This window comes from Bos indicus x Bos taurus, chromosome 9 (genome assembly GCF_003369695.1).
Source record: "Bos indicus x Bos taurus breed Angus x Brahman F1 hybrid chromosome 9, Bos_hybrid_MaternalHap_v2.0, whole genome shotgun sequence".
Classification (NCBI taxonomy): domain Eukaryota; kingdom Metazoa; phylum Chordata; class Mammalia; order Artiodactyla; family Bovidae; genus Bos; species Bos indicus x Bos taurus.
The window spans coordinates 72,516,991-72,532,997 of record NC_040084.1 but is presented as its reverse complement, the minus strand read 5'-3'; the positions used below and the strand labels follow the sequence as shown (position 1 = coordinate 72,532,997).

The 16,007-nt window shown below is 39.4% G+C and overlaps 1 long non-coding RNA gene across 2 annotated transcripts; it reads right to left on the bottom strand.

The window, feature by feature from the left end:
- Nucleotides 1-850: 850 nt before the first annotated feature.
- Nucleotides 851-7,314, bottom strand: LOC113898452. Of its 2 annotated transcripts, XR_003512658.1 has the most exons (3): nucleotides 6,972-7,314; nucleotides 5,441-5,508; nucleotides 851-2,320 (listed from the first exon to the last, which is right to left on the bottom strand). It is a non-coding gene; the product is annotated as an uncharacterized LOC113898452 (long non-coding RNA). The 2 variants fall into 2 exon arrangements; XR_003512657.1 differs by lacking the exon at nucleotides 6,972-7,314 and having other exon boundaries at nucleotides 5,441-5,694.
- Nucleotides 7,315-16,007: the final 8,693 nt, after the last annotated feature.

The window sequence follows — 16,007 nt, the reverse complement described above, 5'->3', positions numbered from 1 at the left end:
CAGTCCGTGGGGTCGTCAAGAGTCAGACAGCTGAACACACGCACACACACAGCGGACAATCCAATCCACAGTAGCTACAACTTGGAGCACTCAGAGTTCAACTCTATACCGACTTCCCTCCCAGCCCTGTGGGCCCCTCCCAAGCCAGGCAGATCAAGTCTATGCAGGCAGAGGCTTCTTCTCACCCTCATGCAGAAAAGCAAAAGAGAAGACGTGGATTAGGGAAACACACTCAGACATTGCTCGGGGAAAGATGCTCCAGGAAGGAAGGGTATTTTCATATTTTGGAATATAATGTCAGGATTTCCCAGCCAGTAGCATGGCTTTGCTTTTCCTTGATAATTAGTTTTCATAATGATTCCTAATATGAATTTACTTATTTAATGGGAATACAATATGCAATTCTGTGTTTCTTATTAATACTCTAAGGAGCAATAATGATCAAAGCTCAGAAAGCTTATTAATGCGGTTAAATGCATTAAAAAGCCTTAGTAAAGACTATGCACTATTGATCCCGCTTATAGTCTTGGCTTTTGCAGAGGGTCCATTAAGGAACAGCGTGTTATCAATGCAAATTAGTCCCCAGCGAGCTGTTCTCCTCTGTCTTAAAATGAGGTGGCATGAAACTGAAGCTGAAATATTCTGAAAATTACTGAATAATTATAGCCCTTTTCCCCATGTTTTATATAATCTACTTGTACAGCATTTTTAATATTTAGTGTCTCATGCAAATAGCAGTTTCCAAATTGGATAATAGGGTATAATAAAAGAGACTTTTCCATAATATCTCAAAATATTATTTTATCTTCCTCCCCAGGGTCCCAATGAAGATAAATAATAGACACCGGGCCATGTTTCATACAAATAAAGTTTATATTATTGAACCCTTGTGATCCAACATTTTGTTGATCAAAATTCTTCTAAACTATTCACCTATATAAAGACCCCCCTCATAATTATTATAATTTTTTCCCTGATGAGCAGCCCATCAAAAATATTTTAAGTATTTTCTGCTTGAGAGGATTAAATAAGGTTTGTTTTTTCTTTTCTCAGTAAGTGTTTTAAATTGCGGTGAAATTTACATAATATAAAATTAGCATTGTAAAACTTACAATTCCATGGTATTTAGTGCATTCACAATGTTATGCAATTGCCACCTCTGGTTCCAAAATAGTCTCATCATTTCTCAAAAGAAAACTTCCATACACTTTAAGCAGTTATCCCCTATTCCGCCCAACCCCTACCCTGTCCCCAGCTCCTCGTGACCACCAACGTTTGACGACTTTAAAGCTGCTTGCAACCCATTAGAGAAAGGAATTTCTGTTTTTACCCTGGGAGCTGGGAGTGACCTGGAGTACTCACTGAATATGGAGATTCCTGAGCCTCTATACAAAGATTCCAACACAAGCAGTCCTCTGGCCATTTCTTTAGTCCTCTCAACCCACTAAGGAGCTTTCTCTACTCCTAATAAATACAGTCAGCCTAACAGGGTGATGGAAGTGTGAAGAGCCCTTTGACAACTGTCTTCTGATGGAAATGCCACAGCAGGGTGCAGGGGGTGCAGGCCAGGGCAGGGGAGGGTTTGGAGAGCAATGCAGGATGTCTACACAGCTGTCCTTCAGTATCCAAGAGAAGCAGTTCCTGGACCCCATGGAGACCATCCATGGATGCCCAGATCTCTCAAATAAAATGATGTAGTGCAGCCAGCCCTCCGTATTCATGGATACCCAGAGTCAACTGTGTGCTGGAGTAGAGACTTGTGTAGTGAGGAAGCTTCTACTGGACTGTCCTACTGAGAAGAAAAGTTATTTGGAAGAGGGAGGAGGAGAAGAAGGAAGGAAGGAAGGGAACAAAGAGGCAGGTAAGGAGGTAGCTATGGCCTTCAGGGTACCTGTGATCAATTTTTGACACAAGATGAGCTGTTGCTCCCTTTTCATCAGGGAGGAAGTTTATACCGGTTTGTCTTCAGGTGTAAACACAGGCAGTGTGTGCATTTGGTGGTGGGGGTCAACAGTGCTTCTTCACTGATGTTTTCAGCTTTCTCGCCACAGCCTTATACATGATTCATCACTGAGAGTGGGTGGAGGGTGTGTGGGAGTGTGCGTCTCCTCCTTAGAGAAGGGAAAAGGCATGAAGTTGCAGAGAATGAGAGCGAGCTTTCTGGAGAAGCTGAGCAGGTTTGCAGGGCTGTGCTGAGGGCTGTGATTATGAATGTGCAGTGATTCCAGTTCTGCTGGTTGCTGCATTTTCTCAGCAGGGCCATCTCCCCAGTGTCGTCAGGCAAAGCCAGCGTGGAAGTTTATCTGCAGTTCAGGTTTGCCTGGAAGAGAGGGGGGTGAGGGCATGAAGGTATTTGCAGGGGAAAACAATTCCAACTATCTCAAGAATACAGAGAACTTAAAAGAAAATGATTTCATCATGGGTGATAATGCTAGGAACTGATAAAATATTTTCCCTGTCCTCACCTGTAGCTCTTTCTCTACTCTGTTCCCTGCCCAGACATATCACAAATATTCCTTTTCCAGACGGTAAAATCTTGATGACCTTTAAAAAATATACTTATCATGAAAAGACAATTTATGTAAGAGCTAAAGCAATTTGATAACATGAAAAATGCTTCAAACTCACTAGTAAAGAAATGACAATTTATTTGCAACTAGCTTTGTGTCTTACAACAGAGATGTATTTGTTTTTCAATGTCCAGCCTCCCGATCACACATTTTACAATGTGTGAACCCTCCTTCCTTCCCGGTAGGCAGGAAGAATTTCCATTTCCCTTGATTCAGGTTTCCACAGAGAGAGAGTGCCACCAGGACTATTTCTGATTTTTCTTCCTACTTCCTCCCTCTCCTCCCTAAGCAGGGGGATCAAGTGACTTATTTGACGAAACTGAACTTTCTCACCTTCAGACTCTTTTTTTTCTCTTGCCTGCTTTTTTGTGAGACAACCTATCTGAAAAATACATATGTCCTCATCTGTTCTATGTCTTATGGCAATAGGTCTGCCCCTGGTGGGGACGAGGAGTAGCCTAGCTGTATCCTGTGATGAAGTCAATATATCTGTGTAACTCGGGTCTCATGAATTAGCAAATCCAGTTGGCCACTGATGTAAAATCATATTTTCTAAATGTATTCAAAATAAAGTAAATAATGGGTTAAATTAAAAAATTAAAAAAGGAAACACCTAAAGTACTTTAGCTTGTTGCCAAGAATAGAGGTTCCCAAGTATCTGTTCATGGAGCTTGTTAGTGTCTCAGTAATTTCCTCCTGACATGCCTGAGCCCAGAAAAATACCTTATTAAGTTCTATTTATTAAGTAGGTAGGTCCAAACAACTGAGTAAGTCCTTATGTCCTAACAATGCACTAGATGTTTAGGGGGAAAAAAGCATAATTTGAGAGGAGAAATAATCACTATTTCCTTCTTAAACAGTCACAACTACTTACTGATAGGATGTGTGTGCCTACTTGTTGGGTCCTACACAGCTTCTGAAACCTTAGAATCAGATAAAATTCCTTTTAGCTCAACAATTTTTTAAAAAGAGCTTTGCACAGATACGTCATCAAAAGAAGTGTAATGTGATCTCATTTTGAAGCCGTGAACTCCCTTGAGCCATTGGTTCATGTGCTATTTGGTAGATGTTGAGTGTCACTGTTTTCCTCAGAAGTTTGCATCATTCCTTGGCGTCTCTGTGAATTTCTTGGGGTGACCCAGGGAGCTGTCGCATAGAGTTTGGAACCACAGACCTGGAGATGAGAATCTTGTTTCAAGTTTGGCACTCACACTATTGTGCCCTCCTGCTCCCCCACCTCATCATCATGGGAAAAAATGATGCTGATATTGAACACAGACAAAGGTCACAGGAAGTAAAACGGGCCCAGCATCTCAGTCAGAAAGACAGAGAACTTCAACCTTATGAAGATGATAAGCAAGGTCTAGCATCACATCCCAGACCAGACCATGAGGGCCAAGAATGATGTAGGACGAACAAAAAGAGAGTCACACTGAGTTAGAATTATTGGTTCAAGGTCCCGATTACAAGTGTTGTCCAGTTCCTTAGAGAGAGGCTAAGAAGACTCTGTTCCCTTGGATACCTTTGTACACCCACCTGATCTAAGTCCGAAGGGCAAGAACATTGAAAGGAAAGAACATGAGTGTTGGGGATAAATGGACCAGGTTTCAAAAGTTTCCTCACTTACAAGTTTGTGGTCCTGAGCAAGTAGTTGTTGTTGAGTTTGGTAAGAAAGTTATGATACCATCCGCCTCAATAGAAGTTGAGGATTGAATGCAGTAATATATAAAGTCTGTCTCACACATTCAACTCTTATTGCATGGTGATTATTCTGATATTATTGTTACTGCTTTTCTGAAGGAAACATAAAAGAAAATTCTTCTTGGACAAAGTTAACTATTAAGAGAAATAAAAATGACCACTAATTTTCATGAGAAAAAGAATATAGGCATATAGGTATAATATGTATGTGTACGTATAACTGAATCACTTTGCTGTACACCTGAAACATTGTAAATCAGCTATCCTTTAAAAAAATTTTTTTTAAACGATGGGGCCCAGGAGTTGTGTCAGTATATGAATGTTTCCTATGGCACTTAGCATCACAGTGTACCAACAATGCAGGAGAAAAGGTTTTTGAAACATGTGAAACCAAAAATTAGTCGATGGAAAATTCTCCAATCAGCAAGACATTTAAAATCTTAAGTGGAATATTTATTTCTCATGACATCTAATCAAACTGGAAATTCTCTCCTGTCAAGAACATGCTTGAAACTCAGCCATATGTATGACTGAGCCGCTTCACTGTTCACCTGAAACTATCACAATATTTGTTAATAAATTATACCCCAATTCAAAAAAATAAGAAATTTAAAGCTTAAAAAAAGAGGAAAAAAAAAATAAAATTCATATGAAAATTCAAAAAAAGAACATGCATAAAAAAGTAAATGAAACATATTTCTTTGCTTTTTTTGTAATAGTTATGAGAATAGAATTAATCAGAATTCCTTCTATAAAACACAAATATTTAACAATATTACAGAAAACTTCTGTGAGAAGTTGAGTGTCTGATTCATCCCAATCATCAATAATAAGAAATAAATTTCAATCAAACATAGTAGCAGACTGAATTACTTTCTATTTTCTTCATGAAAAATTATTTTTAAAAGCTATTATCACATGAAGAGAAAAGTCAGGAGTCCATAGCCATAATATAAGATAATATTAAAGAGGTGTGCCAAAGCAATTCATTAATTGTAAATATTACATTGTTTTTCTGGATTATGTGATGTTTATGGTATATGATATATTTTTAAAGTGCAATTTGTTGAGATTTTTTAAAAATTCAAAATAAATATTTAATTCATAACCACCATTGTATACTTTTTCTTAAAGGTGATATACTAAATTTGTACAATCTAATTACTTACCAAAACGTTGATCCATCCCCAAGGTGAAAAATTTCCTTAGAAAAACATCTTTACCACAAAGTCTCCTCCTAGAAGGGTAAATACAATGGAAACCAACACCTCAGTCTCTGGCAACCTTTACTCCAAAACAATGTGCAAACATGTTATGAAATAACTTTCCAGAGAAGTCACCACCCATGGCCCACCAGTGAACCAGACCCAAGAAGAGGCCTCAGGGACACTAGGAGGAGGTGACATAGCCCAGATTCAGGGCGGGTGCTTGCCCCAAGGACCCAGCATTCCACAAGCAACACCGATTTTTACTCTCCCTACACTAAGCAACTCAGAAGGTAATTTTAAGACTGTTTCTTAAAAAAAGAAACAAGTTCACTTCCTTGAAATTTGCTCTCTATGTAAAAACAAAGAACTGCAGTTGTCTAGCAGCTGTTACCTAGTGATACGTAAGTACGTAGGTGTGACTAACAAATGTATAAATGTAATAAGTAGGTAGGTTGGGGATGGATGGGTGGTTGGATGGATAGATGGATGGCTAGATGAAAGAAAGAAAGAGGGAGGGAGGAAGTAAGAGGAGAAGGGAAGAAGGGAGGAAGAAAGGAAGCAAGGGAGAAAAGGAAAGAAAAGAAAGAAATGGAATGAGAGAAAACTTGGGCAGATGTTAAATGTCTTTGTCTTTAAATGTGGAATTCAATATTTTCCCCAAATACATCCTAATTCCCTAGGTCTTCTGATAGGCCTTCCAACTGTACCATGTACCTCAAATACTTCCTCCTTCATTAGCTGACTTTGGGGTTAGAGAAATTCACTTAGATGCTCTCAGAACACAAGTGAAAGTCACTCAGTCATGTCCAACTCTTTGAGACCCCATGGACTACAGATTGCAAGGCTCCTCTGTCCATGGAACTGTCCAGGCAAGAATACTGGAGTGGGTAGCCTTTCCCTTCTCCAGGGAACTTCTCAACTCAGGGATTGAACCCAGGTGTCCCGTACTGAAGGCAGCTTCTTTACCATCCGAGCCACCAGAGAAGGCCCTCAGAACACAAACAACTGCTCTAAACCTTTGCCTACTTCACAAAATGATATAAAGCCTGTAGGACGGCGTCACAGTCCCAGAAGTTACTGTGACTGTCACTCAACTGACACAAGTAAAAGCTTTGGAAAGAGGAAGGAGAAAAGGTTCATGGGAGAGGGTGGAGAGATGTGAAGAACAAGGAGGTGTGACAGTGGCAGAGAAGGACAAAGATAGTGAGCACAGTCAAAACAGCCATGGCTGAGTTTGGAAAAGTCCAGGGGAGATGCTGGTGAAATAACTGGGATGAGTGGCCACTGTCAACCTAACCTCCGAGGCCAGGGCCCCAGGGAATTCCATCTTGACTTCAAAACCCATACCATCATCGAGAGAATTTCTAGAAGCTGAAGCCGGAGGCAGTATGGAACAATCTGTCTCAGTTCTCTTTGATTTAGGGTATTTTAATTACCTGGGTGAAAGAATGTGATTAGTACACGTTGACCTCACAGATAAGTAAGCAAATACCTCAGTTTCATTCTCTATGTTCAGTTTCCTGAAGGGTCTTTCAACTGGTGGAATCCAGGCAGAAGTCAGCAGATAAGGGTGCCCGCTCATGTAATCCATACAGCTGGGTCTTGCAGGACCCAGGGCAGACAGAGAAAGGCAGAGGGTAGATCTGACGGAATAACTGAAAATGTCTAACACACCAACTTTATTAAGCCGGCAAGGAAGGCAGCCTAAGATTGAAGACGGCACTGTAGAAGTCAGATCAGAGACAAAGACAGATCAGACCTGGCGACTGATGACAAGCAGCTCTGAAGTCCTCCCTGTCTCTGGGATTTCTGCTCTGTAAGACAAGTTTCCACATTGCTCAAACCTGTTGAACTCATACGAGCCGTAACTTGCTACAGAAACTATCTTGACTCAGTGCTTTTACAAACTGCAAGTGGTAACCCGTTAGCAGGTGGTGAAATCAGTTTAGTAGGTTAAAAACACCCCTTTTAAAAAATGGAAAGGAAAACAGAATGACTAGACTGGAATATCTGAGAAGACATCACACAATAAAAGAACAAGTATCTTTTCATGAAACTTATTTCAGTCATGGTGCTGGAAAAGATTCTTGAAAGTCTCTTGGACTGCAAGGAGATCCAGCCAGTCCATCCTAAATCAGTCCTGAATATTCATTGGAAGGACTGATGCTGAAGCTGAAGCTCCAATACTTTGGCCACCTGATGTAAATAACTGACTCATTGGAAGACCCTGATGCTGGGAAAGATTGAAGGCCGAAGGAGAAGGGGATGACAGAGGATGAGATGGTGGGATGGCATCACCGACTCAATGGACATGAGTTTGAGTAAGCTCTGGGAGTTGGTGATGGACGTGCTGTAGTCCATGGGGTCGCAAAGAGTCAGACATAACTGAGTGACTGAACTGATTTCAGTCGGGTATGTGTTCATACACATATATGCTTTATACTAGACATGTAAAATGTATATCTCTGTCGTGTCCAACTCTTTGTGATCCCATGGACTGTAGCCCACCGGGCTTCCTCTGTCCATGGGATTCTCCAGGCAAGAATACTGGAGTGGGTTGCATTTCCTCCTCCAGAGGATCCTCCCAACCCAGAGATCAGATCCGTATCTCCTGCATCTCCTGCTTCGCAGACAGATTCTTAACTACTGAGCCACCTGGGAAGCTCATATCTTATTGTGAGTCATGGTTTAAAAAAACGTTTGAAAGTCACTCTGCTAACTGAAAAAACAAGTTTTTTCCTTCAGAAGTTTCTTCTCAGGCACATTATCCATTCAGGAAATTGCCTTAACATTGAAAACCTGCAGGGCATCTTCAAGAGCACAGCAGTCTTTGTGATGACAGCTTCTAGAATTCTCTATCTGTGAAAAATAGGCCATGGGGTTCAAGAGGCTACAGTTGTCCCTATAGTAATACAACATTGCTCTCTTATTTTTATTTTTTAATATCCGACATGTTTTCAAAGTTTTGCTACTTTCTATGCAAACGAATACCCCACTCATAATTTCTGTAGATACTGAAGAATGCTTTGCATTCCAGGTTATCAGTAACTGATTTCTTTTATCCTGATTCTAAAATTCTCTCCAAGACAGGACAACTGAGAATTTTCCTTACAGGTCCCATTCATAATCCTTTATTGTAAGATTGTCTAGCAAACTAAACTTGCTATACTGGAAGGTACTTACTCTGACAGTTGTAGCAAATACAAAAACCCCCCACTCTCCTTTACTCCCCCCCACTCCCGAGATATCTGCTAGTAAAACACTGAACAGAATTTCTAGCTCATTTTTGAGAGATAAAAATGCAGGAATTTCCAGGGTCTTTTCTCTCTATTGTCAGACAATGATCCTTTTGTCTGGTGATATAAAGCGTTTAAAACTAAGGGGTTTAGAAAAGGTATATAAGTGTGAATGCCCTTAGAAATGCTTTCAGCTACAAGTAAGAGAAAAGTAAGGAAGACATTCAATGATCTCAGTTAACAAGTTGTCCAGGGGTACACAGTTCTGGGTTCCATTTTAGGAGCAGAGGCTAAAAATGACATCAAGTGTTCAGGCTCTTTTTATATTCCCACTCTGCCATTTTTAGTATATTGGCTTTTTACCCAGTTATCTCATCACTTCATGGTTACAGGAAAATGGATATAGCTACAAGGAAGTCATCCTCACTTAGCTACTTTCAAGACAAGAAGAAAGGTTTAAAGGTCAAAAGGCTTTTCACAAGTCTCTACATTTTTTAACCAGGAAAAAACTCTTTTCTAGAAGCTCCTTCTCTCAACAGATTCCCTTACACCTTTTCAGCCAGAAGTTGGTCACATGCAAAACACTAGACCAACTACGGGCAAACAGGAACCAAATTACCATGATGGCTAAGATGCATGAGATTCATTTGCTGGAGATCACCACCTGCCTTGAGATTTAGGAATCTGAATGAAATTAGGATTCTGTTGGCTATCAAAGAGGAATGGTTGTTGGATAAGTGCCTTTCACAACACCTTCCTCCTCTCATTCTGCTAGCAGAATTGGACTGCCTCATCAGAGCAGGCTAAATGGCTTTTGTAATGTCAGTTCATTGGCAAGGCTCTTGGGAAAAGCAGTTGCTGGTGTGCTTTCCCCATAATGAGTAAAATTTTGAAAACTGTGGAAACATAAAAAAATGACCTGACACTCTTAAACTTCAGCTTCAGCAGAAGAAGCTTTAACTAAAGATTTTCTATGCCAAATGCCAACTAGAATGAGATTAATGTTGTATAAGCCTAAATGTTCAGGTACATGAGTCTATTAGAATGAATAGCTGAGGATATCCCGGATTTGGTTTTAATTCTCTGTACATCTATATTCTACAAAATCTTAAGAACAAGTCAAGTTGGCTCTATTATGTAACCAAATACACATCTATGTTAACATACATATACAGCGAAGACTAAATTAGTTATTCCCTCAGTTGACATACATCTGAAAATACCTCCTTACTAGATCGCCTCATTATTTAAAGCAAAATTGGTAAAGAATCCAACTGCAATGCAGAAGACCGCTTGCAGTGCAGGAGACCTGAGTTCGATCCCTGGGTCAGGAAAATTCCTGGAGAAGGAAATGGCAACCCACTCCAGTATTCCTGCTTGAAAATCCCATGAACAGAGGAGGCTGGCAGGCTACAGTCCATGGGGTCGCAAGAGAAGGACATGACTTAGCTACTTCACCACCACCACCACAATAAATTTCTAAGGGAAATTAAAACTGCTCACTTGCACGGTGAAAATATTGATTAGATGCTTTTATAGAAACTGGGTCCTTTTTTTTTCAGATAAAATCTATTTATTAAAACTGAATAACAGATCAGTATTCCACTAAGCCAATAGATAGAGATCACTTACTCTAAGAGGTGCTGTGCTAGACATTTTCCAGGCATGTTCTCGTTTAATCTTCACAAGTCCTACATACAGGCATTCTTTTCTTCTCTCTATCTTTTTTTTCTTTCTTTCTTTTTTTTTCCCTGGCTGAGCCACCAGGCATGTGGGATCTTAGTCCCCGAACCAGAGATCAAACACAAATCCCCTGCATTGGAAGCACAGAGTTTTAACCACTGAACTTGCAAGGAAGTCCCAGTTTTCAAAATTTTACATACGAAGTAAGTTCTAAGAAGATGATGTAAATATTCCACAGTTATCAAAATATTTTTTAGTATTGTCAAGTATGTTGAGGTCATTATTATAAATCTGTAGTAATAGATTTAGCTTTGGGTTGAACTAGATATTTTACATTTGCTGAAGTGTATGGAGATTAAAGTTATGACTTACTTAATTTGTTTAGACTATTGAAGTTCTTTGTTGAATCCAAGAAAAACAGATTCTGGTTAACTTAAGTAAAACTGAAACATACTGGAAGAGCATGCAGTACCTCACAGAACCAAGGGAGAACAAATAACTGGCTCGTTGGAAGAATAAGAAACATAAAAATTTCCAACATCTAGGTAGCAGGAACTAACAGATCACTTCCTTCAGGAAAACCACCATAGAGATGATCTATTCTGCTCACCTCCTTTGGACATGGCCTAATTTCTGGGAAGTTGAATCCGATTGGTAACATGCCTTGGGTAAGGCTTGGGTAACATGCCTTACCATTTTTCAAGAGGAGGGTAGAGATCTTGATTATTGACACAACATAAGAAAAGAGGAGTTCCCTAAGGGAAAAAGAAGGTGATTTTTCCAGAAGATGAAGGTAGGGATCCAGAGTTGGCAAAAAAAACCAAGTACATTGCAGAGCTGGGATTCAAACCATGCCAAATCTTTTGCTCTTTACCATTTTCTTGTTTTTATTTTTTCAATCATTCATTAGTAAAATAGTCTCAGTGAAGCAAAGTGAGATAAATTTATGGTAATTATGGCATTCCTGTGTATAAGTTCAGTGATTAATACCAGCACTCACAGAAAAGATTCAAAGGAATCCAATGGCAGGTCCTGCTGATGATTTTGGCATCTTGTCTGTTGATCTCCTTTTGGCCATGGCCTGCTTGTAAGGAAACTCTGTTAGTGGCCAGACTCATCATTTCAACCAAAGCCGGCATCATTGAATTGCTTTAGTTCAATTCAATTGCAGAAGTGTGTACTTCCTTTTTCCATCTTTCTGACATCAGGAAATGAACATTATTACTACTCTTAGTGTCATCCAGCAGTTTCACTTGTGGTTTACGGTTCCTGTATTAGCTCTGGGAAACAAAATAACAACTCATATTTTAAAATTTCCAAGTTCTCCTTTCATATAAAGATTTGCTTTTCCACGAAATTTCATAAATGTGTAAAGAGACAACTCAGATTATACAATTTTGCTTTTTAAGTTTCCAAGTTTTGTTTTTTAAAGTTTCAGATTATAAAATTGCCATCTGAAAGTCCCTTCGATATTTTTAAATTCTCACCATTCAATATCTTTATTCTTCAAAGCTGTAACATGTATTACTTGAAATGCCCGAAGGTTTCATTTGGAATGATGAAAGCAGGCTTCTTTTTTCTCATAAAATACTGTATGTATTTAAGGGTAGCTTGGTCCTGGTGAATAAAACCAAATAACTAAAACCTAGCAAAGAAATAAAGAATGGGGGAAAGAGAGGAAGAAAGGAAGGAGAAGAGGAGAGAAGAGGAGGAGAGAAGAGGGGAAAGAAGGGGAGAAAATTAAAAGATATATGTATATAACAATTATTTTTCTCTACCATTTATTGAATTTGTCAGGATGTGGGATAGGGCACACATCTACACACAGTCTCAATTGATGACAAAGATAATTACTACTATAAACAAATATAAGCTGTGAAGGAGATGAAAGGATAAAGCAAAAAAAACGAACCATGACACTGGTCCATAAAAATGGACTGTGGCTGTGCTACATTGAAGAATTTAATGAAAATCTATCTGCTATTCTTAAAAGGACTCCTGAAGCTCCAGTGAGACTTACTGAGTAAAGGGACTACGGATGTTGCTCTAAATCTAGACTCTGAGAGTTCCAGTCCTAACCCTGTCATTGAAAGACATGGAATCCAAATCAAATAACACCACACTATTTCTGTGGGCCCCCCATTTCTCATATAAAGTGAAGATAATAAAACCACTTACTAAATTTTGTGTGAGATAACATTGCCAAGGTACTTAGAATGTGGCCTTCACTTTACATTGTTATATCTATGTGTAGGATATTAGGGAACCTTGCAAAGTATATTGTAGAAATAATATCCATTGACATGAGGAAACATTTGTTATAAAATAGTTACATAGCATGAGTCTATTTTTAATGAGCTATATATATTCATTGTCAATGGAAGCATATAATATGTGAATAGTGGTTATCTCTGAGTGGTAGGGTTATCTTTGAGTGATAGGATTATGAGTGGTATTCATTTGTTCACTGTGTTCTTCCATATTTTCCAAATTTTACCAAATGAACCTGACTGATTCTATAATCAAGAAAAAAAAATCACTAGAAATACAGCTAGTATTTCTGTTTGTTTTAACGGTTGTAACTGTGTGTGTGCAGTCCCTAAGTTGTGTCTGACTCTTTGCAACCCCATGGACTATAGCCTGTCAGGCTCCTCTGTCCATGGGATTTCCCAGGCAAGAATACTAGAGTGGGTTGCCATTTCCTTCTCCAGGGGATCTTCCGGACTCAGGACTAGAACCCATATCTCCCGTATTTGCAGGCAGGTTCTTTACCACTGATGCACCAGGGAAGACCAATGGTTGGAAATAGGAAAGATGAAATCAAGTTAAGGAAAAAAAAAGAAAAAAGTTTTTCCATTCTGATGGTCAAGATCAAAGGAAAACTTGCTAGGTAAGAGAGAAGTAAAAAAATCTTCAGTTCAGTCCAGGGTACCTTGGAGGGAAAGGAAAATAATGCAGGACTCAGATTCAAGTGTGTGTTTAGATCTTAACTGCAAAACAATAATCCTCTGACCTTACATAAGCAACTTAATGTTTATGATCTTCAGTTTCTCATTTATAAATTAAGGCTGGTTCATGCCTGTTGTGGAGACTTTATGAACTATGTGAAGGGCTAGACATATAGTGTGCATTCAATAATGATACCTTTATCTCACATAGAGGCCAATCTATCATCTCCAGTACTCATTAAATGAAAAAAAGTAAGAATATTTTTATATAGCTTACTGCCATAAACTGGAATTTAAGTAAGCTCATGAATGTAATAAATAACTCAATAATCTGTATTCCTTTTATTAGTATTTGAGTCCAAAGAGCAAGACTGGGATTCATTGTTTTAAAGAGACTATTTATTTCTACCGATCTTGGTTATATCTACTATCTACATGATTTTAAAAAATGATGAGCTAACTGAATTTCAATTTATTTAGGAAAAAAAAATAGCTTCTTAAAAATGAAATAATAGTAATTCTACTATTTATTCTGGGCCTCCATACCACCCATCTTGACATATTGAGCATTATTTCCATTGTTTTGAGGTTTCAAGTGTATTTAGCTTCATGGCCAGATGAGCTCTAAAGCAAAGGAGGGGGAAAAAAGAAAGAAAAATCCCTCTATTATTATCTGGTCCCAAACTTCATTACTCTCGTAAGACATGTTTTTCAAATTTTAGTGTGTATGTGAATCTTCTGGGCACCTGACTCAGTGGCTCCAGAATAGTTTCTGGAATACTGTTACTAACAAGCTCCTGGGTAATGACGCCACTGGTCCATGGACCAGTCTTTGAGTAGCAGGCTCTAAAAGGGCTCTAGTCAACAGTGTAACGGGCATAAATGCTCCTGTATTACAGGGGACACAATTGAGGAAAATGGAAATTTCTCATGATTCCTCCAACACCCAATATTATTATTAATGTTTCTAAGCTTGTGCTCACTTTGTTCCTGCTGACTTGCTTGCTTCTAAAGTCCTTATTCATTTGGTGAGTTGTGACTTATCCTTTAAGTTTCATGTTCTAAGCTATGTCTGCTGGCATAAGACCCGCCTGGTGGCCAGGTCCCTAACAAGTCCCTGTGGGCTGAAGGGGACACTTCTGCGTGTCTGTCTAACCTCATAGACAAAATGAGAACGTCTATCCTCACTGACTCACCTTCTCAGAGTCCTTCAAAAGCCTACGGAGAGACTCTTGGTGTGAAGAGGGTGCCTTTTAGGTGCAGTCCTTCTGCAGCCCTTCCAACCAGGTATTTTCCTAAACTCAGCCGTCTTTCAGGACATCTAGTCCACTTGACCAGGAATGGTCCATGGGTTTTTAACTCTTCAACTTTTGGAGAGTCTTTTGAGTTCTTTGAGGGGAAGATACTTATAAAAACACAAAGTGATATACAAATATCCAAGTAACACAGTGGGATTAATAACAGCTGTTTTCTTTAAAACATCAAAATATTTCTATGCCCCTGAGCCTATTTTCCATCTGGCAAGGGAAAACACAAACTTCTTGTGGCATGAGTGAATGAAGGTGGTCAGTCAGGGACAGGGTCTTGGCAAGTCCATGACTCTTCTGAGCCTCACAGCATCCAGCCACCCTCCCACATGGGAATACCACCCAGAGTTGCCAGATTTCCCAGATGCCAGAAATCTAGATTTTTATACGAAATCTCCCATATCAACAAATCCAGTTTGGGGTTTTATTTAAACACTATGAAAGCCAAACCAAACAAATCTATGGACCAGATGCAGCTGGTTGAGGGGGAGACGAGGAGGAACACGTGATTTTTTGTATTTGATTTAAAGTGACTCGGCTTTGAAAACAACTTTCACTTCTAGCCTGCTGAAATCCATCAGAGCCAGGCGTAAAGCTTACCAGTGCCTGACCTAGTCTGTGCTTGGCAACAGCTTCCCTCTTAAACTGAAGTATGAGCAATAATGTCAAGTCTTGCTCAAGATATTCTTAGCCTCTTTCCATATAAACTTATACACGTAGTCAGCAACACCCAGAATCATCTGGAAAGTCTAGTTTCTATGTCTGCATTCACTGATACAGTATTTTCTTTTCTCTGGGTCTTCTTTGCAGAAAAGAGCTACCATGTAACATAAGGAATCAAGAGGGCTGGATGAACCCATCTGTTTCTGACCAAAGTTGATGTGGGCAGTGTGGTACCCGATTCCAATTCTGTTGGCACAGCAGCTTCTCAAGTCTGACAGGTAGTCTCTAGATATTTTAGGCTTAGAAAGCCAAAAAGAAAACTACAAAACTTGCCCAGGTTGACCAGCACATGGAAAGGAGAAAATTAGTGGTTGGGTCGGCAGTACATTCAATATTCAACGAATAGCATCCCAGGTGGCTCACTGGTAAAGAATCCTTTGCCGATGCAAGAGACACAAGTTCGATTCCTGGGTTGGAAAGATCCCCTGGAGAAGGAAATGGCAACTCACTCCAATATTCTTGCTGGGAGCATCCCATGGACAGAGGAGCCTGGTGGGCTACAGTCCATGGGATCGCAAAAGAGTCGGATATGACTTAGCAGGTAAACAACAACAATCCTGCAAATCAAATGACTACACCTGTAAGACTATTATACTCAAGGTGCCAAAAGCACTACTTTTAAAAAATATTT